We start from the raw sequence: 27,651 nt of genomic DNA, 5'->3' as shown, positions 1-27,651 counted from the left end.
CTTTCATAGTATTATTAATTATAATTCTCAGGAACTTTATGGTACTATGTGGAATGTTCAATACAGTATGAGGCCTGAGGCAGTGAATAGAAGATCATTTGGCTGGAAACTACATGACCTCCAGCTTCCGATAAAATACTTCTCCTTACACTTCACTCTACAGATATGATTCTGTCCTAAATAGTGCTGGTGCCTGCAGCTAAAGATGCTATTTCTCAAATGATATATAATCCCAAAGACTGATGATGAACTTGACTTAATTTACTCAGTTTTTATTTGAATTTTCCTTCTTCCCAAACTTATGGCCTGATTTCCCTGTGATGCCTCTTTAAAAGCATCTCCAACCTCTGCCAGGCGGCATGATCACAATCCAATACGTGGGAAATGAACTCAATCAGTCAAGCTGTATTTATTGAATTCCTGTTGGGTCTCAGATGCTATTGTAAGTGGTGATGATGCATCAATGACAAAAGATAAGCGTCCTTTCCCGATGTTCCTTACAGAGAATGATTGTGATTTCCATAGGGAACTTCTTCATCTTTGTCAACTAAGATCAATCATGCTCTGAACTAGAAGATTTCTGATTCATTACTCATTCTTTCCTGTCTGGTACAACATGTGTTCACCTTCAGTATGTCTCTGAGGATAATCTTGCCCACATTTCTCTAGAGCTTCCAGTGGTAAAGAACCTGTCCACCAATACAGGAGACATGAGACCCGGGTTTGATCCCTGGGTTGGGAAGATGTCCTGGAGAGGACATGGTAACACACTCCAGTATTCTTCCCTGGAGCATCCCATAGACAGAGGAGCCTGGTGGGTTATATAGCCCATAGGGTCACAAAAAGTCCGACATGACTGAAGCAATGGTATGCTGCACACGTGCTTCTCTAAGGCGAAGTTAATAGAACTAAGTGCTTAGATCACCGTGAGAATGAGCAAAGAAAAAAGAATGAAAAAGAAAACTATACAGAATGATGTCATAGTCATTATAATTTTCACCTAATCTAAGATCCAACTGAAAACGTGTACCTTCTACCATATAAATGATTGAGTTTTGTATAGGATTAGATGCTGAAGAATAAGAGTGAAGATAAGAAACCAGAAGATAGAAATTCTTTTTTTTTATTTTTTGTCTCGAGGAACTTGGAGGAGGTGTTTCAGAATCAATGATTGAAAAAAAAATCAACACACTCAGAAGTACACAGAGATTATGTGAAATAATAAAAGGAAAATGATCTATGCACAGTATGTGTGTTTATTTGTACCTGTTTGATAAATTTCTCCCCACTGAGAAATGTAATATCTTTAAAGGCAGACCCTCCAACTATGCTAACTTTCTTAACATTACTTTGATCAAATAATTAACTCTAAAAAAGTTGAGAGAATTAGCAACTGGAGAATAAAGGTTTTAAATTGACCACAAAATAACAAATGCTGCGTGTTGACACACTGTGGTGAAGCGTAGCCACGGACGGAGCCACAGCAGAACCTGGCCATCCAGAGGGCAGTGTGATAGCAGTGGACACCAGAATCACTAGATAAAGAAGGCGGAAAATGAGAAAATGGTTCAGAAAAGACAGTAAAAGATAACAGAAAAAACACTGCATTTTAAAATAACCTGTTAGGATTATATGCATTGGAAAAGGAAATGGCAACCCACTCCAGTGTTCTTGCCTGGAGAATCCCAGAGACAGGGGAGCCTGGTGGGCTGCCCGCTATGGGGTCGCACAGAGTCGGACACGACTGAAGTGACTTAGCAACAGCAGCAGCACCATTATATTTGCAACAAAACCCATCATCCATTAAGTTTTAGTACAGTTAGGATGCTAAGGTTGAAATTAAGTTATCAGGACTAGTTAATACTAATTTTAAAGAAATGAATTTATCTTACTTTCTCTGGGTATCATCAGTCAGGTAGAAAATTGGAAAAAGGAGAGACATCTTTAAAAAGAGAAATATATGTCTTACATCCTTCTCTTCCATTCTCTTTTTTTAATTAGTGGTGCCATAAAATCCCAAGTCTCAGAATCTCTAGAAGTAAATGAATTTAAGTACTGTAGTTATATTATCTGGAAGGGAAAAATAAAAAGTGATATATTGCATTGGGTTATTATTATCTACAAAAAACAGTAGAAAGTTTTTAACTGATACTGAGAACCTCCAGTTGTGTTTTAGATACAAGAGCAAATCTTATTTAATGTTTATATTGCTTACATTGTTCATTGTTCAATTGTTTGTCCAACATTCTAAGAAAGATTTCACAGAAAACCTGGGGAGACACTAGCTTTCAACAAGTTTCGTATTATTTGATGCAAACTGACTCCACCTGGCTTGTGTTTTTGTTTGTTTTGTTTTTATCTCTAGGCCTTAATTTCTTCATTAGTAGAATGACAATACCATGGTACCAATATTGCAGACCTGTATCGAAACAGTGAATGAAGAAAAGCTAGCAAAAAAGCTCAGTCAACTCAACTTTCATGAGTCCATTTCATCCCAGTAAACACCCAGCTCACATGTGTGTGTTGTGTATAAACTAACAAGGTGATGTAACAAAATTCAAAGGACCTAGATAGCCACAATTATGTTACAAGGAAAAGTTGCAAATTTTGGATAGGGAAATAGAAGCCTTAAAGTGTTATTCTACAAGAAAAAATAATTTACTTGTTGATTTTCAATTTGTTTTAACATTTTCTGAAAAGTTTTACAAAGTGCAGAAGTGAAAACGGCAAGTTTTGTTAGGACTATAACTTATATGACATTCACTCTCTTATCCTATAAGGTATTTTACTAAGCACCAGGTATTGGTAGAAGTGGAAATTTTCAGTTAATTTCCTAACAGCATTAAAATAAATGAAAATAAGGTAAGAGAAAAACACAGCAACAATATAGGCAGACCGAGTTTGAAATTTTCTAAATAAGTAAACTTGCTGCTGAGTTACTTCAGTTGTGTCCAACTCTGTGCGACCCCATAGGTGGCAGCCTACCAGGTTCCTCCATCCCTGGGATTCTCCAAGCAAGAATACTGGAATGGGTTGCCATTTCCTTCTCCAATGCGTGAAATCTCCATGCGTGAAAAGTGAAAGTGAAGTCGCTCAGTCAAGTCTGACTCTTAGGGACCCCATGGACTGCAGCCTTCCAGGTTCCTCCGTCCATAGGATTTTCCAGGCAAGAGTACTGGAGTGGGGTGCCATTGCCTTCTCCGAATAAGTAACCTTCAGTTCAGTCGCTCAGTCATGTCCGACTTTTCGCCACCCCATGAATCGCAGCACGCCAGGCCTCCCGGTCCATCACCAACTCCCGGAGTTCACTCAGACTCATGTCCATCGAGTCAGTGATGCCATCCAGCCATCTCATCCTCTGTCGTCCCCTTCTCCTCCTGCCCCCAATCCCTCCCAGCATCAGAGTCTTTTCCAATGAGTTAACTCTTTGCATGAGGTGGCCGAAGTACTGGAGTTTCAGCTTTAGCATCATTCCTTCCAAAGAAATCCCAAGGCTGATCTCCTTCAGAATGGACTGGTTGGATCTCCTTGCAGTCCAAGGGACTCTCAAGAGTCTTCTCCAGCACCACAGTTCGAAAACGTCAGTTCTTCAGCGCTCAGCCTTCTTCACAGTCCAACTCTCATATCCATACATGACCACAGGAAAAACCATAGCCTTGATTAGACAGACCTTTGTTGGCAAAGTAATGTCTCTGCTTTTGAATATGTTATCTAGGTTGCTCATAACTTTCCTTCCAAGGAGTAAGCATCTTTTAATTTCATGGCTACAGTCACTGTCTGTAGTGATTTTGGAGCCAAGAAAAATAAAGTCTGACACTGTTTCCCCATCTATTTCCCATGAAGTGATGGGACCAGATGCCATGATCTCAGTTTTCTGAATGTTGAGCTTTAAGCCAACTTTTTCACTCTCCACCTTCACTTTCATCAAGAGGCTTTTTGGTTCCTCTTCACTTTCTGCCATAAGGGTGGTGTCATCTGCATATCTGAGATGATTGATATTTCTCCCAGCAATCTTGATTCCAGCTTGTGTTTCTTCCAGTCCAGCGTTTCTCATGATGTACTCTGCATAGAAGTTAAATAAACAGGGTGACAATATACAGCCTTGATGTACTCCTTTTCCTATTTGGAACCAGTCTGTTGTTCCATGTCCAGTTCTAACTGTTGCTTCCTGATCTGCATACAGGTTTCTCAAGAGGCAGGTCAGGTGGTCTGGTATTCCCATCTCTTTCAGAATTTTCCACAGTTTATTGTGATCCACACAGTCAAAGGCTTTGGCATAGTCAATAAAGCAGAAATAAATGTTTTTCTGGAACTCTCTTGCTTTTTGGATGATCCAGCGGATATTGGCAATTTGATCTCTGGTTCCTCTGCCTTTTCTAAAACCAGCTTGAACATCAGGAAGTTCATGGTTCACATATTGCTGAAGCCTGGCTTGGAGAATTTTGAGCATTATTTTACTAGCGTGTAAGATGAGTGCAATTGTGCAGTAGTTTGAGCATTCTTTGGCATTGCCTTTCTTTAGGATTGGAATGAAAACTGACCTTTTCCAGTCCTGTGGCCACTGCTAAGTTTTCCAAATTTGCTGGCATATTGAGTGCAGCACTTTCACAGCATCATCTTTCAGGATTTGAAATAGCTTAACTGGAATTCCACCACCTCCACTAGCTTTGTTCGTAGTGATGCTTTCTAAGGTCCACTGGACTTCGCATTCCAGGATGTCTGGCTCTAGGTCAGTGATCACACCATTGTGATTATCTGGGTCGTGAAGATCTTTTTTATACACATCTTCTGTGTATTCTTGCCATCTCTTCTTAATATCTTCTGCTTCTGTTAGGTCCATACCATATCTGTCCTTTATCAAGCCCAACTTTGCATGAAATGTTCCCTTGGTATCTCTAATTTTCTTGAAGAGATCTCTAGTGTTTTTCGTGCTGTTGTTTTTCTCTATTTCTTTGCATTGATCACTGAGGAAGGCTTTCTTATCTCTTCTTGCTATTCTTTGGAACTCTGCATTCAGACATTTGTATCTTTCCTTTTCTTCTTTGTTTTTCACTTCTCTTCTTTTCACAGCTATTTGTAAGGCCTCCCCAGACAGCCATTTTGCTTTTTTGCATTTCTTTTCCATGGGCATGGTCTTGATCCCTGTCTCCTGTACAATGTCACGAACCTCAGTCCATAGTTCATCAGGCACCCTATCTATCAGATCTAGGCCCTTAAATCTATTTCTCACTTCCACTGTATAATCATAAGGGATTTGATTTAGGTCATACCTGAATGGTTTAGTGGTTTTCCTTACCTTAGGATATATAAATGAAGAAAATAGGAATTTTGCAAAGTCAGGCAAGAAAACAAACAAAAAAATAGCAAAATGTCAAATCTTTGCTAATTATAGAAGAGAGAGTCAGTCTGATGTTTGCAACTGTTAAATAGGGGAAAAATCAGCTTTTTTTGGCTTTTAATTATTATAAAGTCATCATTTTTATTATTTCCTTGATGGAAACTGGAAAACAGCTGACTGTTGGCAGAAAATACCTATCATATCCCAGAATGGTTAGAAAAAAAAGACATAAAGATATGAATCGCTGCATTTGATCTACTTTTGTGTGTGAAGATGTATCATTATTCTCATTAAGTAGCTCTGACCATATCTGTGAGGGAAACTCGTAGTGGTAAAAAGCAGGTGAATCATAAACTAAGGTCCAGAGAATAAAATTAAAATATATCAAAGAACAGCAAATTTAAACCAAAGATTTTATTAGGTAGTGCAGGAGCAGGAAATGGAAGTGAAAGGAGTCTTTTACCAGGAGGTAAAATATTGAATTATCTTGAGTAGTACAAAGAGATATGACTAGAACTATTGGAATGAAACCAGGAAAACGAAAATTGTATCTATCAGAGAAATGTTAGTAACATTGGGGATATAATGAGACTGTTTCCCAAGAGACCTTCTTCCTCTAGCACTGAACTTTTCAATCTTAAAAGCCAAAAATCTCATCTGATCATGTAGCATCTCAGCTTCCCTTACTCATGCATCACCATGGCAAAATGAACTCTGTTTTCTAGCCATAAAGACACTTGTATTCAATGAGTTATTTTGCCTGTCACAAATTCATCATTCCAACAACACACTTAATAATGATATCCATAGCTATCACCACCACCAACAAACACCAATGCTATCGAAATTACTACCAGTGTTATCGGAAGACCTTCTGACTTACCACGTGAACATGGGGGAAACCTCTTCTGTGTTAATAGCAATGCAGCAAAATCTCTTGAAGGAAGAATAATTTCAGTCTTTCAAAATGCATATATGTCTATCCACAAAATGGGTCATGAGAATGTCAGCTTCACACCTCCAAACAAACAAATACACAGACAAAATCACTGTGCTGGGTACCTTTGTAACATTTACAAAGCTCCTCTAGCAAAGAAGAGAGGAGACACAAGTCCACAACTTCGCCATGAAAATCCTTGGGGCCAGGTTTGTTTAGGAATTCAGAATTTTGTAAGAATTTGGAAAGGTAACACAGTACAGCCACCTTAAACCTTTCCAACAGGCCAGCAGGCAAAATGTTAACATTTCTGCTGTGAAACCTGATTGTTCACATCAAGTGACAGTGACCTCAGATGTTACAACCAGACTGATTCTCATGAGATCAGATTTTACCATTAAGGAATTTATGGGACAAAAATCTATTTTTTCTGGTTTTGGAATTTGAGAATTGTAGATAGGAGCTTGTGAACCCACACCTGCTAAGTTTAGTATTTAAAACAAATCTGAACAGCAAGTTAAAATGAATGCTCAAATGCCTCTAAATGTAGTGCTTATAACTGCATGTGCATACATAATCTAAGAAAATATTTTCCATTTTGCATTTGGGCTAAAAATAATCATATTTTAACAAAGAAAAACAAAGGATGAATAAGTGAATCAGTCACCATGATTAAGAATCTTAATATTCAAATGTGCCCAACAAAAACTAAAATTTATATACATATTTTTTGAGTTCCAATGAATAGTCCATGTACCTTATTTGAAAAGTTCATACTTAATTTTCAATTTTCTCAACTACTTTTGTTTTCCTAATTATACATAATCAACAAATAAGATTTATTTTATTTTGTCTTTAAAGATCTGGAAATGGCTATCTGATTTTAGAAGATATTCAGAAATGAGCTTGAGGTTAAGATAACAACTTGTTCACTAAAGTAAGCTGAAGCAAATACTGTGGTTGCACAAAAAATATCTGCTAATGACCTTTCACAGGACCTTATCACTAAAACAAAATTCCAGACAGAACTATTCAAAGGGAACATGCCCATTTTTATTGTGTAAAGACACTGATCAATCCATTCCTTCTAAGTCGCTTCAGTGGTGTTCAACTCTGTGCGACCCCATAGACAGCAGCCCACCAGGCTCCCCTGTCCCTGGGATTCTCCAGGCCAGAGTACCGGAGTGGGGTGCCATTGCCTTCTGCATTAAAACTCAGCTAACGCATTTAAAATGTAAAATATAGAGAATCTTATTTCAGATGAACATGAAAGATGAACACTCCCATATCGCAAAGGAAATAGTTTGAAAAACATTTTTTTCTGGAAACATCTAAATGCACTTCTCATTCTCCCCCATGTTATAGATTTGAGTTAAAATATAATGATTAGATTTTTAGGATGCAAAGCTGAATAATCTCAACAGGGATTAGTGACTAGATATCCAATTAATTTTTTAGCCTACTTTCTATTGATGCAGAGATTAACAAGTTTTTGCTTTAAATTTTCTTTAAAGAATTCAAGACTTTCTCTTGCTACTTTTACTGTCATTAAGAAGTATGGATGTTTGTATTTTTTACTGCCACGAATTTTGATTAACAGCTATTATTAGATATGATTTTAATAGAATAAACATGTAAATCCAAAAAAAGGAATATAAGTGTTGGGATTTTTAAGGTCTTAAGAAGTGAGGTCTGGTCAATGGTAGCAGATATTAAGGAGGTAAGTGTGTGGCAAATTTTCTAGATTTGATTTTTCAAGATTTATTTTCTTTGCATATGATTTTACAACATATGTATATACTTGATGCTATTAGAGAATCAATTTGAGAAATTATTAATTTTATTTACTGAGTCATATATTCCATATTGAGGGTATTTGCATATTTTCTTAAGCAAACGTACATTTACAGATAATCTCCACACCTTTGTCAAAATCATTGCGTGTTGGGGTCATGGCCAGTCACATTGCTGGTAAGTAGAGTGGCAGTGAAGGTTGAAGGGCAGAAAACTAAAGAACAGTAGTAATATCTCCTGAGCAAAATCTCTGTATTATCACACCATCGTTATGTTAACTTTTTTTCCCATTGTATATGCAGGAATGCTATATCTGTGGTTTCTAGATTCAAAGTTAATCTTGTAAGTCCCAAGTTACATGGACAGTAAACAGCAGAACCATACATTTTCCATCTCTGGTTGTCCACAGAAAATTCCTGTAACACAAAACCAAGTTAAGTAACCTATATACTAGAAGATAAATCTGTTACTATTCTGTTGAAAACAACATTTTATTTGTTGCTTTAAATTTTCTGTACTAGTTTTTTCTTCATTTACATAATTGAAATTTAGCTATAATCTTTTTTAAAATAACAAACAAATTAAAAAAAAAAAAACTTTATTTCCTTTGCAGGGATCCTGCACAGATTAAAGTTATAGTCACAAAGTGGGTACTCTCTTACATCTGAGAATTCAAAATCACTGTGAAGAAAAGCTTAACCCTGAACCTCATTCAATTAACTGTATGGTATGGAGCTATATTCCTTCAGGATTTTGCTTATAATCATCACTATATTTGGAATTCTTTCTATTTAAGATTTCAAAGATCCCCATGGTTCATGGATTAGAGTTTTCTTCCCTAAGCACTGGACATATTATTCGCATATCTGTTATGGATTGAATTATGCCTTCCAAAAATTCACGTGTTGAAGCCCTAACCCCTGCAGGGCTTCCTCAAAATGTAACTTAAAAATAGTGTTGATGCAGATGTAATTAGTTACGGTGGCGGTCATACTGAGCAGGATGGGCTCTTAACCCAATGTGACTTGTGTCCTTAAAAAAGAAGGGAATCTGAACTTAGATACACACGCAGGGAAAGCACTCTGTGACTATAAAGGCAGAAATCCCACTTACAAGCCAACGAATGACAAAAACGCCAAAGATGTCAGCGCTCCACCAGAAGTTAGAGGAGAGGCTGGGAACGGATTCTGAATCACAGCCCTCACAAGCCTGCTACCACTTTATCTTGGACTTTCAGCCTTTGGAACTATGAGAAAATAGATTTCTATTGTTTAAACCACTTAATTTGTAGTATTTTGTAATGGCATCCACAGAAAGCTAACATGATACCCAAAGAGGTGTTTTGTGTGTTTTTTTTTTTTTAATAGAAATTCACATTCTAAAAAAATGCATTAATCTCTTCAAATTATAAATATACACTCAGAAATATCCTCTAAATAAAACATCCTCAGCATGACACTACATAAAATAAGTTTAGGAGTTTACGCACAGGATAGAATCACTCTTATTACACTGTTTTCTCCTCTCTACCGTTTTGACCAAGAAATAAACACCAACTCTAGATAGCAGAACAATTGTCATGAAAATGTCTCATGCACCTTCCTATATCTTACACTGAAGTGCCTCCCAAAAATCTATTGCAAACCTCATTAGCTGACGTTTTTCCCTCTACATGGGGAGGGATGGGTAAAAACAATTTCAGTCCAGTGTTAAAAATAATGATCCTAATATTCAGAGGTCATCATGACCATAACCCTGTCTTAGATAAATTCACCTAGAACTTATTCTGAGTTTTATCCCAGGGAAAGAAAGGACTGTGTAACACTTAGACCTATCTAATAGTGGATCTTTCCTCCTCAAAAAGCACAGGAACCGTTACAGCAAAGGGAGGTTGAACAGGAACTCAAACCCACCAGGGGAACTTTGAATTAGCTGGCAACTAACTTTCCTCTAAGTCTAAGGTTTATAGTTCCATAAAGAAAATTTAAATAGTACTGTGCTTTTTTAGGGTGGGGGGAAGTTAATCATGTTTCTTAAGGACAAAAGTTTCCTGTAAACGAATGCCAGTTTTCAATAATCTATTTCGTTTACTGTGCAAAGGCCATTTAATTAGTGTCTACTACTGCTAATGGTAATGACATTAACAGCATAATCAACAATACAAGCTTCAGTTGCTACCTAGCCTGTCTCTTGTTGAAAATAATGAAAATTTCATTCGTGACTAAAGAGCTATGGAAGAAAGGATGTTTGGGTCATAAACCTGAGGAAAGTCTAGGAAACCACAGCGATATAATGAAACTGCACCATAAGGGATGAGCCATCAAGGTAATGGTCATTAAACTGTACATTTCTATAAAGCAAATGCAACCAATTAGATGGCCAAAGTCAATTGCAAATAGAAAACCAGTGGTTGTTTATTTTAAAATGCAGAATACAACTTCTAAAATTACGATATTCAGTTTGGGAGGAGAGAATCTCATATATAGATGGTGAAATGATATTTAACAATAAATATATCATACATTTTATTTTTATTGTTGTTGTTATGGTTAGGAACAAAACAAAACAAAAACACCTAACATGAAACTTACCCTCTCATCAAAAGCGTCAATGTGCAGACCGGTATTGTTAATATAAGCACAATATTGTACATCAAATCTCTAGAACTTTTTCATCTTGCATAAGAGAGATTTCACACCCATTAAATAGCAACTACTTTTTTCTCCTTCCCCTCAGCTGCAGGCAATCACAATTCTTCTTTTTGCTTCTATGAGTATGACCACTTTCTTTTTTAGTCACTCAGTCATGTCCAACTCTTTTGTGACCCCATGGACTATAACCAGCCAGACTCCTTTATCCACGGGATTTCCCAGGCAAGAATTCTGGAGGAGGTTGCCATTTCCTTCTCCAGGGGATCTTCCTGACCCAGGGATCAAACCCACATCTCTTACATCCCCTGCATTGGCAGGCAGATTCTTTTAGCATGATCACTTTAAAGGCCTCACATAAGAGTACTTAAACACAATGGAGTATTACTCAGCCATTATAAAGAATACATCTGAATCAGTTCTAATGAGGTGGATGAAACTGGAGCCTATTATACAGAGTGAAGTAAGCCAGAAAGAAAAACACCAATACAGTATACTAACATATATATATGGAATTTAGAAAGACGGTAACGATAACCCTGTATGTGAGACAGCAAAAGAGACACAGATGTATAGAACAGTCTGTTGGACTCTGTGGGAGAGGGAGAGGGGATGATTTGGAAGAATGGCATTGAAACATGTATAATATCATATATGAAATGAATCACCAGTCCAGGTTTGATTCAGGATACAGGATGCTTGGGGCTGGTACACTGGGATGACCCAGAGGAATGGTACAGGGAGGGAGGTGGGAAGGGGGTTCAGGATGGGGAACATGTGTACACCCGTGGCGGATTCATGTTGATGTATGGCAAAACCAATACAATATTATAAAGTAATTAACCTCCAATTAAAATAAATAAATTTATATTAAAAAAAAGAAAACCAAAAAAAAAAAAAGAGGAATCAAACAGTACTGTCCTTTTGTGACAGGTTTATTTCACTTTGAATAATTTCCTCTTGGTTTATCCATGTTATTGCATATGATAGGATTTCATTGCTTTTTAAGACTGAAAATATTCCATTGTATGTACATACCACATTTTCCTTATCTGCTCATCCACTGATGGATATTTAGATTGCTTCCACAATTGGCAATTGTGAATAATGCACCAGTACATATGACAGTAAAAATATCTCTTTGAAACCTTGATTTTGTTTAGATACTCTGAAGCAGGGTTGTTGGATTTCATGACTGTGTACCTGCTCAGTCATGTCCTGACTCTTTGTGACCCCATGGATTGTAACTCATCAGGCTCCTCTGTCCATGAAATTTTCAAGGCAAAAGTACTGGAATGGGTTGCCTTTTCCTTCTCCAAGTCTTGCATGATAGCTTTGTTTTTTTTAAATTTTTTTTGAAGGAAGCACCATACTGTTTTCCATAATGACTACACACCATCTTACCACCAACAGTGCACAAGGGCTTCAGTTTTTCCACATGTTTGTTTCTTGTTAATTTTTCTTGCTTGTTTTGACAATGACAATCCTATCAGATATGAGATGATATCTCATTGTGGTTTTGATTTGCATTTCCCTGAAGGTTAGAGATACTGAGCAAAGTTTCAAAACCTGTGACCATTTGTCTTCTATGGAAAAAATGTGTATTTAGTTTCTTAGTCCCTATTTTAAACTGGTTATTGTTATTACTATTGCTATTGAGTCATAGACGTTCCTTATATATTTTAGGTATTAACCTTTTATCAAAAATATGGTTTGCAAAAATTTTCTTGCAGTTCTATAGGTTGCTTTTTCACTCTGTTGATTGCTTATATGAATGTAGTACCATCTTTAGTTTTGTTTTTGAGTCTCTGTATACAGTATATATTATTCTTTTTTCTTTTTACCACATTCAGCTTTATCTTTTAAATGGAGAATTTAATATATTTACATTTAAAGTAATTATTGTTAGGGAAAGATTTTGTAAATAATTTATTGTTAACTTTTTGTCTTGAAGTATTTTTGTTTCTTTTGCTCTTTTATTGTCTCCGTTTATAGTGAAATGACTTGATTTCTTCCTCGTTTTTTGTGTGTCTATCTTCTGTAAGTGTTTTCATTATAGTTACCATGAGACTTACATAAAACATGTAACAGTTATAAAAATCTAATAACAGTGGATAACACCTGAATTTCAATTGCATACAAAAATTTGACACTTCTCTTACTAACACACACAATGTTATTGGTGCCACAGATTATTAATATATATTTTTATATTGTGTACTCTTTACTATATTTTTATAGTTACAATTATTGATATACTTTAGTCTTTTAACTTCTATATAAGAATTAACAATGATTTACTTGCTATTGGTATAACTTTATAGTATTCTGTATTTTCTACTTACCAGCAAACTTTATCTTTTCATATGCATTCGTGTATTGATGCTTTCATTCAACATCCTTTTATTTTATTACATTTTATTTCATTTCAACTTAAAGGATTCCCTTTAGAATTTCTTGTACGTCTGGCCTTGTAAGTCTGAGAGAGCTGAATTCTCTCAGCTCCTGCTTATCTGGGAAAGTTTTTATTTTGCTTCCATTTTTGAAGGATAGCTTGCCAGGTATATAGTATTCTTGGTTGGAAGACTTTTTTCAGCACTTTGAATAGACCCTCTTATTCCTTTCTGACCTGTCAAGCTTCTTCTGAGAAATCTATTGAGAGTGCTGTGGTATTTCCATTGTCTATGGCAAGGAACTTTTCAATAGCTGAACAAAATTCTGTCTGATTGTGAAACTTTGATTACAATGGGTCTCATGTGGACTTTTTGGTTTTCTCTTATTTGAAAATTTTGGAATTTTTGAATCTGGATATCAATTTTCTTCCTTGGATTTAAGAAAATTTCAGCCATTATTTTTAAAAAACAACTTTTCCACACCATTTTCTCTCTTTTTTATCCCAACATCATTATAATGCATACATTGCATTGTTTGATGGCTTCCCATAAGTCCTTAAAAACTAACTCGTTTATTAATTTATTTTTGCTTTATTAGTCTAACTGGTGATTTCAAATGATCCATCTTTGCATGCAAAAATTCTTTTATGCTTAGTTAAGTCTGTTTTTTAACCAGTAAACTGAATTTTCCAGTTAAGTTTTTGTATTCTTTGGTACACTTTTTTTTTTTTTCCTGTTCTTTAGTATATTTTATCTTTGTTGAAATGCTGATTTTGTGCATTCTTAATATTCTGAATTCTTTAAGCATATTTAAGATGGTTATTTTGAATTATTTGTCAAATAGTTCCTACAGTTATTTATTTAGGGTTGATTTCTGGAAATTTTTTGATCCTTGTTCAGGCCATGGTTTCCTATTTGTGTGTGTTCCTTGACTTTTTAGATTGGTTCCAGTGCATCTGACAAAAGAACTGTCTTTTCTTGTCTTTACAGATAGGTTTTATAAAGGAAGCGCCAGATGCCATGATCTTAGTTTTCTGAATGTTGAACTTTCAGCCAGGACTTTCACTCTCCTCTTTCATCTTCATCAAGAGGCTCTCAGTTCCTCTTCACTTTCTGCCATAAGGGTGGTGTCATTTGTATATCTGAGGTTAGTGATATTTCTCCAGGAAATCTTGATTCCAGCTTGTAAATCATCCAGCTTGGTATTTCACAAAATGTACTTTGCATGTAAGTTAAATAAGCAGGGTGACAATACACAGCCTTGACATACTCCTTTCCAAATTTCAAACCTGTCTGTTGTTCCATGTCTGGTTCTACCTGCTGCTTCTTGGCCTGCATATAGGTTTCTCAGGATACAGGTAAGATGACCTGGTATTTCTATCTCTTGAAGAATTTTCCACAGTTTGTTGTTATCCCAACACTTAAAGGCTTTGGCATAGTCAATAAAGTAGAAGTAGATGTTTTTGAACTCTATTGCTTTTTCAGTGATCCAATGGATGTTGGCAATTTGATCTCTGGTTCCTCTGCCTTTTCTAAACCCAGCTTGAACATCTGGAAGTTCTCAGTTCATATACTGTTGAAGCCTAGCTTGAAGGATTTTGAACATTAACTTGCTAGCATATGAAATCAGTGCAATTATGCAGTAGTGTGAACATTCTTTGGCATTGGCTTTCTTTGGGATTGATATGAAAACTGACTTTTTCTAGTCCTGTGACCACTGCTGAATTTTCCATATTTGCTGGTATATTGAGTATAGCACTAAAACCACATTGTCCTTTAGGATCTGAAATAACTCATCTGGGATTCCATCATCTCACCTATCTTTGTTTGTAGTGATGCTTCCTAAGGCCCACTTGACTTTACACTCCAGTACTAAGAGAGCTAATACTTAGGGAGGTTAATAAGGAGTCCAGGGCCCTCTAGGAGGGAAGGGTCCAGAGCCCTGGAGGAGAAAGGGGTCTGGGGCTCTCAAGGAGGAGAAAAGGACAAACTATTTTTCTACATTGCTTTGCCTTAGTCAATATAATAATGTATCTTGCTTAAGGACATGTTTCTCCTTAACAAGAACCTTCTGCTATTCTTGTTATCTTAAGACATATGTTATGGGAGAGGGTCTGGTAAGACCTTTCTATTTTTAATTCTAATCTTATCAATTTAAGATGTATGTTGGGGGAGTGGGTCTGGTAAAAGTATGTAAGGCCTTGATAAGACTATTGGGGGGAGCATTCTCCATCTGCCTTCTGATATCAGAAGCTGTCTATATCAGAAGCTATACTACACAAAAGCTCTTGAGTGATCAAGCCTGGTCTCTGGTCCTAGAGCTAAATCTTCTTCAGAGTTTATGAATCCAACACTGTTCACCATAAGCTATCATCTTGGAGGCTCATCTGGGATCTTCGGGACAAGTTAAGAACACTCAGAGCTCTAGCCTCTGTGCTTTCTCAATATACACATCTCTCCTTTTACTTTACTAACTGTGCAGTGTGTCTGTCTGTGTGTACACAGAATGAAAGAGATATAAACAAATACTAAGCATTCAGGATGTCTGACTCTAGGTAAGTGATCACACCATCAATGCTATCTGGGTTATTAAGATCATTTTTGTATCAGCCAGTCACTTCAGTCTCTCAGTCGTGTCCGACTCTTTGCGACCCCGTGAATTGCAGCATGCCAGGCCTCTCTGTCCATCACCAACTCCCGGAGTTCACTCAGACTCACATCCATCGAGTTGGTGATGCCATTCAGCCATCTCATCCTCTGTCGTCCCATTCTCCTCCTGCCCTAATCCCTCCCAGCATCAGGGTCTTTTCAAATGAGTCAACTCTTCACATGAGGTGGCCAAAGTACTGGAGTTTCAGCTTTAGCATCAGTCCTTCCAAAGAACACCCAGGACTGATGTCCTTTAGAATGGACTGGTTGGATCTCCTTGCAGTCCAAGGGACTCACAAGAGTCTTCTCCAACACTTTGTATAGTTCTCTCTATTCTTGACACCTCTTATTAATATCTTCTAATTCTGTTAGGTTCATACCATATCTGTCCTTTATTTTTCTATCTTTGCATGAAATGTTCTCTTGGTATTGTAACAGGTGGGAAAGGGGAAGGGTAAAACTTTTGAAAAAATGGCATAGCCCTAGGACAAAACATAAACTGACTAGAATCAAATGGGACCAAGATGGCAGACAAGACTAAACCTGGATCCTCAATCGGCAAGTGAAATGACATAGCCAGAGTTGCCATGACAGTTCCAAGACACTGTTAAAAGACCAAGCAGTGGGAAGTAGCCCAAGTCCTGGAAATCTCCGCCCCTTCCCCAAAATAGTTGGAATAATCTTCCCACTCATTAGCATATGAAATTACCCAGCCTATCAAAACTAACCACACCAAATCTCAGGGCCACACTTACCTTCTGATGGCCCACACTCTGTCTGTGAAGTGTACTTCTCTCTGTATCTGAATAAATCCACTTCTTACTTAGTCTCTCAATGAATTTTTGAAGATATACCCATTTGAATGCAGAGTTCCAAAGAAGAGCAAGAAGAGATAAGAAAGCCTTCCTCAGAGATCAGTGCAAAGAAACAGGAAAACAACAGAATGGGAAAGACTGGAGATCTCTTCAAGAAAATTAGAGATACCAAGGGAACATTTCATGCAAAGATGGGCTCAATAAAGGACAGAAATGGTATGGACCTAACAGAAGGAGAAGATATTAAGAAGAGGTTGCAAGAATACACAGAAGAACTGTACACAAATGATCTTATTGGCCCAGATAATCATGATGGTGTGACCACTGACCTAGAGCCAGACATCCTGGAACATGAAGTCAAGTGGGCCTTAGAAAGCATCACTACGAACAAAGCTAGTGGAGGTGATGGAATTCCAGTGGAGCTATTTCAAATCCTGAAAGATGATGCTGTGAAAGTGCTGCACTCAAGATGACAGCAAATGTGGAAAACTCAGCAGTGGTCACAGGACTGGAAAAGGTCAGTTTTCATTCCAATCCCTAAGAAAGGCAATGCCAAAGAATGCTCAAACTACCACACAATTGCACTCATCTCACATGCTAGTAAAATAATGCTCAAAATTCTCCAAGCCAGGCTTCAGCAATACGTGGACCATGAACTTTCAGATGTTCAAGCTGATTTTAGAAAAGGCAGAGGAACCAGAGATCAAATTGCCAACATCTGTTGGACCATGGAAAAAGCAAGAGAGTTTCAGAAAAATATCTATTTCTGCTTTATTGACTATATCAAAGCCTTTGACTGTGTGGATCACAATAAACTGTGGAAAATTCTGAAAGAGGTGGGAATGCCAGATGACCTGACCTGCCTCTTGAGAAACCTATATGCAGGTGAGGAAGCAACAGTTAGAACTGGACATGGAACAACAGACTGGTTCCAAATAGGAAAAGGAGTGTGTTGAGGCTGTATATTGTCACCCTGCTTATTTAACTTCTATGCAGAGTACATCACGAGAAATGCTGGGCTGGAAGAAGCACAAGCTGGAATCAAGATTGCCAGGAGAAATATCAATAACCTCAGATATGCAGATGACACCACCCTTACGGCAGAAAGTGAAGAGGAACTAAAAAGCCTCTTGATGAAAGTGAAAATGGAGAGTGAAAAAGTTGGCTTAAAACTCAACATTCAGAAAACTAATGGCATCTGGTCCCATCACTTCATGGCAAACAGATGGGGAAAGAGTGGAAACAGTGTCAGACTTATTTTTTTGGGCTCCAAACTCACTGCAGATGGTGACTGCTGCCATGAAATTAAAAGATGCTTACTCCTTGGAAAAAAGTTATGACCAACCTAGACAGCATATTAAAAGTAGAGACACACTTATTCCACAAAGTTCCATCTAGTCAAGGCTATGGTTTTTCCAGTAGTCATGTATGGATGTGTAGTTGGACTATAAAGGAAGGTGAGTGCCGAAGAATTGATGCTTTTGAACTGTGATGTTGGAGAAGACTCTTGAGAGTCCCTTGGACTGCAAGGAGATCCAACTAGTCCATCCTAAAAGAGATCAGTCCTGGGTGTTCATTGAAAAGATTGATGTTGAAGCTGAAACTCCAATACTTTGGCCACCTGATGCAAAAAGCTGACTCATTTGAGAAGACCCTGATGCTGGGAGGGATGGGGGCAGGAGGAGAAGGGGACAACAGAAGATGAGATGTTTGGATGGCATCACTGACTCGATGGACATGGGTTTGGGTGGTACTGGGATTTGATGACTGACAGGGAGGCCTGGCGTGCTGCGGTTCATGGGGTCTCAAAGAATCGGACACGACTGAGTAACTGAACTAGAACTGAAATTATTTTGGTTATGCAACATCAAGAACCTGAGCTTCATTAGGTCCTGAAACCAGGTTGTGTGGGTTTTGGCTGGGTTTGAGTCCCATCCAGATTGATTTGAGTCTCAAACTTGATTTTGGCTGGATTTGAGTCCCAGCACATGAGCTCAAGTCCCAGTCTGTGGTAAGAAGTTTCAGTGTCTCTAATTTTGCTTTATTGACTATGCCAAAGCCTTTGACTGTGTGGATCACAGTAAACTGTGGAAAATTCTGAAAGAGATGGGAATACCAGACCACCTGTCCTGCCTCTTGAGAAATGTGTATGCAGGTCAGGAAGCAACAGTTACAACTGGACATGGAGCAACAGACTGGTTCCAAATAGGAAAAGGAGTATGTCAAGGCTGTATATTGTCACCCTGCTTATTTAACTTCTATGCAGAGTACATCATGAGAAACGCTGGGCTGGAAGAAGCACAAGCTGGAATCAAGATTGCCAGGAGAAATATCAATAACCTCAGATATGCAGATGATACCACCCTTATGGCAGAAAGTGAAGAGGAACTAAAAAGCCTCTTGATGAAGGTGAAAGAGGAGAGTGAAAAAGTTGGCTTAAAGCTCAACATTCAGAAAATGAAGATCATGGCATCTGGTCCCATCACTTCATGGGCTGACCTTTGTCAGCAAAGTAACATCTTTGTTTTTTAATATGTTGCCTAGGTTGATCATTGGAGAAGGCAATGGTACCCCACTCCAGTACTCTTGCCTGGAAAATCCCATGGATGGAGGAGCCTGGTAGGCTGCAGTCCATGGGGTCGCTAAGAGTCAGACAGGACTGAGTGACTTCACTTTCACTTTCCACTTTCATGCATTGGAGAAGGAAATGGCAACCCACTGCAGTGTTCTTGCCTGGAGAAACCCAGGGACAAAGAAGCTTGTTGGGTTGCCGTCTATGGGTTGCACAGAGTTGGACACGAATGTTGGGACTTAGCAGCAGCAGCAACAGCATCACTTATAGTCAGCCTAATAGTGTCTTTTCAAATGTCCATACACAGACCACATTCTATCTAAAAAAACATACATTATGAGGTCTAAAACTTTATAATAATTGAAATTATTCAAATGCATTTTCTGCCATAATGTAATTAAATGAGAAATATGGGAAACACAGTAAGAGTTAAGAGGGAGACTGCTATTAACTATTGATAAATAATATTATAGAGACAATGGATGGCTAGGAGTTCACGGAAATGTGTGAATCATAAGGGTTGAAGTTGTTGAAAAAAGATTTTGAGGAAATAGAATTTAATCTAATCTCATTACATTTGCATATTTCACATGACAATCTTTATTTCTAAAGATTATTATCTACATGTAGATTATTATCTACATGATAATCTTTATTCGTATTCTCAGTCATGATCTATCTTCATACTACTATTATGTGATCTCAAATTACAACTTGTGGATTCTTTGCCTATGAAGAGCTCAATTTTGCCCTCATTTCATCTAGTTCATTAGCTAGCATGTTAAACAAACATTTCTGGGATCAGATTTGTTTGCATATCCCCTCTCCTATATGGGAACAATATTTTCTCATCAGGGTCTTGACTAACCACACAAAATTTGAGTCCTGAAGGAATGATTATGAAATACAAGCCCCATGGATATAGTTTGATCTCAGAAGAACCAGAAGGACACAGTTAAGTGTTGGCCAATGAGACATAGAGTCTTCAAGAGATCAAGTAAAAATAGATCTATGAAAAATTTTAGGCAGAAGATAAATTCAAAATTAGGGGCCAGAAAGAGATAAAGTTAAGAATTAATCTCAGAAAAAAATAATAAAATGATGGTAGAGGGTGATTACTAAGAAAGGTGACGTGTGCTGTGCTTAGTCACTCAGTTGTGACTCTCTGCGACCCCATGGACAACAGCTCACCAGGCTCCTCTGTCCATGGGGATTCTGCAGTCAAGTATACTGGTTTGGGTTGCCATGCCCTCCTCCAGGGGATCTTCCCAACCCAAGGATCAAACCCAAGTCTCCTGCATTGCAAGTGGATTCTTTATTGTCTGAGCCAACAGGGAAGTCCAAGAAAGGTGATGGAATACTTTAAGAGTTGTGCAAGAGAACAGTGCTCAATGGGCCAGTGACTTCCAAGCTAAGAGCAACAAATTTAAACCAGTGTGAACATCTTATAGTACATCTCCCCAACACTTATAATCTAACCTTCAAGGTTTAAACTGATGGCCCATTGAAGAAATAATGCCTAAATGGTTTCAACCTTCAGCTTTCAGACACACACAAAAAGTAAATAAAAAATATTTAAAGAAAATGGGCTTCCCTGGTGGTTCAGTGGTAAAGAATCTGCCTGCCAAGCAGAAGATGCAGGTTCTGTCCCTGAGTCAGGAAGATCCCCTGGAGTAAGAAATGGCAACCCACTCCAATATTCTTGCCTGGGAAATCCCATGGATTGAAGAGCCTGATGAGCTACAGTCCTTAAGGTAGCAAAGAGTCAGACATGACTTAGTGGCTGAGCATACAAAAAAAAAAAAAAAAAAATTAAATAAAAATTTAATGAATTAAAGCATAATTTGTTGGCAATATTTTAAAAGTGGGACATTTTATATTAAAAATCCATGTATTTTCAGTTTTTCTATTAAAACTTTAAAAATCTGTCCTTGCCAACTGATCACTGTAACATGGCAACAATTATTTGGAGTTGAGCATTATAAGCTACTTTCTCAGACTGGATAACACAATTCCTCTATTTATGTTCTTTATGAATAGATCCTTCTTATATCCCACCATCTAGCAGATTTACCTTTAGAAATTTCCTTACCCATAAAGATATTTGAGATTTTATCATTTATTCTAATCAAGTCAAAGCATTCTATAAGCCCAGGAACACTAATAATATTGATGACATTTATTTTGCTCATACAATTTGGTACTTGAAGTTTCTTTCTCTTTTCTTTGTCTTGGGTAAACTTATTCTAGTCATCAACATTCATGCATGCTAAGTTGCTTCAGTCGTGTCTGACTCTTTGTAAACCTATGAACTGTAGCTTGCCAGGTTCCTGTGTCCATGGTATTCTCCAGGCAAAAATACTGAAGTGGGTTGCCATGCCCTTCTCTAGGGGATCTTTCCAACTCGGGGATCAAACCCAAATCTCTTATACTTCCTGTATTGGCAAACGGGTCCTTTACGACTAGAGCCACTAGTCATCAAAGACCCAGTTACAAGGCTTTGTCTTCTGTGACTAAATTTAATGCTCATGCAAAATAAAATATATTTTCCTTTGTGTTTTTTAAGATGTTCTATATCTTTTTTCATTACAGTCATGGCCACATTAGTCGTTCACACGTCTCTGTTCCACGTTGTGCAATAAATTTTGTCAGATTAGGATTTACTTCTATGATATTTCTATTTCATATTCAACACACTGTTTGGTGTATGGTAGGTACTTTGAATCTAAGTCTATGACAAGAGGGCCACCTGTGATCCTGGATCTTAGGGGTTAAAAAGTCGGGAGATGAGAATTCTCACTTCTGCGGACAACCCAGGTACAGTTTGGCACGTGCTGATGATGGCTGCGGCTTCTGCAGAGCTGGGGACGAGCGCAAGCACTTGCAGCACAGTGGGGTTCGATACTCCTGCAAGGTATTCAGCAGCCTGCCTCAGATGTCAGCAAGTGTCTTGAGCAGAAGCTACAGAGACTACAGAGTCTTCACATCAAAACTGTTATCACTGACTCACTACTGAAGTCAGTGCACCATTTCTGTACCTTAGCATTTGCCCCCAGGACAAATACAAGAAAAACATGGCAGATACTACACAAAAAGAGAAAGGATGTATTCCTATGCGCACATGGGACAAATCCTAGGGATATCCATAAATAAAGGCTTTTTTAAGAACAACAGCTGTTTCTACCACAGCAGGTGAGAGGGGAACTACATAAAGACTGTGCATTGTTGCTGTGCCAGAAATACAAGTGTAGATAAGCACAATCAACATGCAAACTTCAACATACATTTATATATCAATGTGTATATGTACACACAAATATATGTATATGTGTATGTGTATTTGTTTAGTTAGTTAAAAGTTTCACCGTGTTGAAAGAAAATATATAGAGCACGAAGGAAGGCAGTAGGAGAAGTGCAGAAGTTTGAATGTCACTTCCCACTGTGGATGAAAAGATGCTATCATGAATAGAAGAGATCATTTTCCATATATCCACTAGAGGAAGGACAAGTGTTAAACAGTGGTGTTTCCTTCATATTTAACACACATCTTAATTTACATCAAGGCGGCATATAAAAGGAAGAATCTGTCTTTAGAAGTTTATAGACAAACATCTCACCTATAAACTAACGTGATTTTTTGAAGTACAGAAAAAAGTTTAGTTCTCAGGTTGAAAAAAGAAAATTTTAGACATTTTGTTTCATATTCAATAAGCTAAATAACACTGTATTTCAAAACTTATATTTATGCTATGATAAATAAAAGTAAAAAAATTCATGATGTTGAAAAGAAAAATTAGTTAAGTGGAACCATTGTGTGTGTATACATATGTGTGTATATATATTTATATGCATCTATAGGTATGAAAGTGTTAGTCATTCAGCTCATGTCTGTCACTTTGGGATCCCATGGACTGTAGCCCACCAGGCTCCTCTATCCGTGGAATTCCCCAGGCAAGAGTACTGGAGTGGGTTGTCATTCCCTTCTCCAGGGGACCCTCCCGACGCAGGGACTGAACTCACATCTATCTAGGTATACATGCATGTATATATGAAGATGCACATGAGAGGACCTGATTGTGGAGATTTGCTAAATACATAAAAATAATGGGGAAACCTATAAGAAAATCTTTCTGAGGATGTATGAGGGAATAGCTTCCTCGTACATGTGCTTCAGCAGAGGAAAGCAGGACGAAATAGAAGCCGGCATTAAGTCGTATTGTACGCAAGAAAGTGGGGCTTTGAGGGAGAGAGTGTCATATTTTCTCAATGAAGTAAGAGATAAAGTGGTTTGTCTGTGGAAGTCTGGGAAGCATTGCTGGATTCCAGTTTTGAAAAACATGGGAAAGAACTGACACTTTGAATGTCGTTAAGAAATCATCAAGAAGAAATGTGGAGTAAGATTTACTGCAAGTGTTTATGATTGGAAAGGGATGTTGATAACAGAAATGAGATGCCTGAAGGATCCTGTGAATTTAGAAAGGCAGTGAACTGGAACTTTCGCTGAGGCCCAGAACAACCACAGCTAGGAAAGCAAGCTGTACTCCAAGAATATGATATCTGGATTAGCGATTACACAGCGACAGAGGATGAGATGGTTGGATGGTATCACCGACTCAAAGGACATGAATTTGAGCAAACTCTGGGAGATGGTGATCGACAGGTAGGCTTGGTGCTGTTGCAGTTCATGGGGTCGCAAACAGTCACCATTTAGTGACTGAACAACAACACACAAGTGGAAATAATCTACATTTAAAATAACATTTGGGTTTCCCTTGTGGCTTAGAGGGTAAAGTGTCCGCCTGCAATGCAGGAGACCCGGGTTTAATCCCTGAGTCGGGAAGATCCCCTGGAGAAGGAAATGGCAACCCACTCCAGTACTCTTGCCTGGAAAATCCCATGGACAGAGAAGCCTGGAAGGCTGCAGGCTATGGGGTCGCAAAGAGTCGGACACGACTGAGCGACTTCACTTTCATTTTCACTAAAATAACATTTAGAATGGGGGACTGAGGACAGTCTTTAGAAATGAGGATCACAGAGTCCATGTGTACACTGGTGCCACAAAGATGATAAAGGCAGGATTTCACTGAGTCAGTCATTTCAGTTGCTCAGTCATGTCTGACTCTTTGTGAGCCCATGGACGGCATGCCAGGCTTTCCTGTCCATCACGAACTCCTGGAGCTTACTCAGACTCAGGATGTCATCCAACCATCTCATCCTCTCTCATCCCCTTCTCCTCTTCCATTAAATTTTTCTCAGCCTCAGGATCTTTTCAAATAAGTCAGCTCTTTGCATCAGGTGGCCAACATATTGGACTTCCAGCTTCAGCATCAGTCCTTCCAATGAATATTCAGGACTGATTTCCTTTAGGATGGACTTGTTGGATCTCCTTGCAGTCCAAGGGACCCTCAAGAGTCTTCTCCAACACCACAGCTCAAAAGCATCAATTCTTTTGGGCTCAGCTTTCTTTATAGTACAACTCTCACATCCATACATGACTACTGGAAAAAACATAACTTTGACTGGATGGACCTTTGTTGGCAAAGTAATGTCTCTGCTTTTTAATATGCTGTCTAGGTTGGTCATAACTTTTCTTCCAAGGAGCAAGTGTCTTTTAATTTCATGGAAAAGCAAGATTTGGGTGGAGACAAAGTTAATGAGACAGTCACCAAAAGTTTTGATAAATAACAGGGACTGAGCCAGATGTTTTTGTTGATGCTGTCGATATAAGGTGGTGATAACTGTACAGTGAAATGTAAGTTTTAAGTGAGTTGAAACTGTGTGTGCATAGAGTGTATGTGCACACTCTAACATCAGTTTTATAAAAGATTGGAGTACTTAATGCTAGAAGTCCTACTGTAGAGAGTATGGAGCATGGTAATACTACCTCACTATGCAGGACTACAGGTGTGAGAAAATGAGCAGATAGCATTTAACAGGGTGGGTTACAGTGCTATCTTCTGCTGAGGGTCAAGTTTCATGTATGGCAAAGAAGTGAGCAAGCTAAGGATAGGGCTTTTTCATGATGCCAGATAGACAGTTCTAGAGATTATGGTGGGAAAGTTTTGGAGGTAAGAGTGTGGTAGAGATCTGGCTTCAGGAAACACTGGGGAGAACAGTACTGTACAGGGTAAAAAAACCACTAAGCCTTGCACATGAGGCACTGACCAATTTAAACAGAAAAGATAGCAGTGATAAATGGAGAACACCTTTGAGCAGAGTGTCATTTGACTGAAGGGATCTGAGAGTTTGACTCAACAGGAATGACTACAGTCCTAACAGATTCCAACTCTGTCTATGTGATATACATCTACAATGAAGGTGGCCATAGAAACCACCAGCATAATAAATTATACATTGCCATGTTATTTATATACGAGTTCTCCTTAAGTCTCTTTAGTATGAATCATTGCAAGAGTATAATACGTTTTAGTATATTAACATCATTGATTTTCTGCATCTGCAAATCTAATGTCTGGTGTTTAAATCAGTATATTTTCATCAAGGTCATTACATTTATAGGATACAGAGACTTGCAGCCAGTCTACTCTGGGAAAAACTCACATAATCTTATCATACCTTTTCAAGCAAAACACACGTGAACACAGGCTTTTATCATATATGGAGAAAAATAATCAATCCATTAATCAGCATCATAATGAGACAGGCTATTCCCACTCTTGACCAAGAGCTTATATCTTAATTTTCTGAACTGTTAAAAAACATTCAAATAATTGCCTATCTTTCACACAACTATATATCCTGCCAACTATCATTAATCTTTCTAAAGTAGAACTCAGTTATATAAGAATTTTAGAAAATGGGGGAAAAATGACCACTTGATTTCTTTAACTGTTCCTTTTGTTCCCTAGGCCAACAAACATTTTTTTCTAGAACACGTCCTATACACTGGAAGTTGTGTTAGGTCAAACCTCTGACCTTGAAGAGTTCATGAGTTTATGGTGTTCAATGCCCTCAAACTTCTGGTGATCCCACACTTGACACACTTCAGTTTCTGATTTTATGTTGAATATTGATTTTCTAACATTTTCAACAAAGAAAGGTCATCCCAAGAAAAGATTCTTTACTTTAGTAACAATTTAATTTTTTTTCAGATACAAATGCGGAAACCTATGGCCTTCATTCAAACACGATTTCATTTAAACAGATTTCTTTCTCTTCTCAAACTTTAATTTAGCCTGTGACTTGACAGTTGAACAGCTGTTGACTTAAATTTCCATAAGACTGTATGTTTTGAAAAAGAAGATTAAAATACCCCATTTTTCTATTCAAGTCCAACAAAAACAAGGGCAGTTAAACCTAAACTGTTTGGCTAAGAGAAAGGGGAAAGAATCCTTTTCTTTTGTATCGTAACCTTTCATATCTCTCCCTCACGTCCCCACCACCATGACACATACACACACGAGCAGGAGCAGCCACACACACACACACACACACACACACACACACACACAGACACCTCCTGTCCTTAAAAGGAGACAGAACTTAATTTTTCATGGAGATTTGCAGAAAAACATGTAGTGAAAATAGTACTGCTTACTTCACATCAAAGACTTTCTATTTCCATCTATCTTTGTCAGCAGCTTTTAAAGCAATCTCGATAGCTGTCTTTATTGGATAAAACACTAAAACCTCCACAAAAGAAAGAAAAAAATAGAACTGCTCAGGCACCATAATTACTACTTTGGAGTAGAGATTCAGGATATTTTAGGTTAAATTCAGAGACTGGCAGAACTTGTATGTACACATACTTATTTGAACCATTCATTCTGTGCTTATTCCTTTGTTTAAGCCTGTGTTAATTCAAGAGGAAGAGTCAGAAAACTTTGACTTTCACATCTTTAAATAAAATTCACTCTCATGAAACATATATATGGATAGAAAACCAGTGAACAATATTTTTTGGTAACTTGTTGAGAGGGAAATAATAAAAGAGGAGACACTTTTCTATTATTTCTTTGTATGAAGGCAAGGATATCAAACCAATCAATCCTAAAGGAAATCAATCCAGAATATTCTTTGGAAGCTCTGATGCTGAAATTGAAGCTCCATTACTCTGGCCACCTATTGTAATGAACTGATTTATTGGAAAAGACCCTGATGCTGGGAAAGATTGAAGGAAGGGGGAGATGGGGATGACAGAAGGTGAGATGGTTGGATGGCATCACTGACTCAACAGGCAGGAGTTTGAGCAAGCTCTGTGTGATGGTGAAGGACAGGGAGGCCTGGCATGCTGAAGTCCATGGGGTCAAAAGAGTAGGACATGACTTAGCCACTGAACGACAACGGTGTAACCAAGATCCCTCCTATTCTGTTTTCACATAGATGCAAAACAAACAAACAAACATGAAAAAAAAAAGCACAGTATAGAGTCATCTTGGATCTTAAACTAGAGAAGAATGCATGTAGTTATTTAAGGTAATAAGCTATACCAACAGCATTCAATCTGCCCAACTACCTGGCAGGCTTAATCAAAGAAAGCTGAGT

The sequence above is a fragment of the Bos indicus x Bos taurus genome, chromosome 10 (assembly GCF_003369695.1).
Source record: "Bos indicus x Bos taurus breed Angus x Brahman F1 hybrid chromosome 10, Bos_hybrid_MaternalHap_v2.0, whole genome shotgun sequence".
Classification (NCBI taxonomy): domain Eukaryota; kingdom Metazoa; phylum Chordata; class Mammalia; order Artiodactyla; family Bovidae; genus Bos; species Bos indicus x Bos taurus.
The sequence above is the reverse complement of the archived record's forward strand: the minus strand, read 5'-3'. Positions refer to the sequence as shown.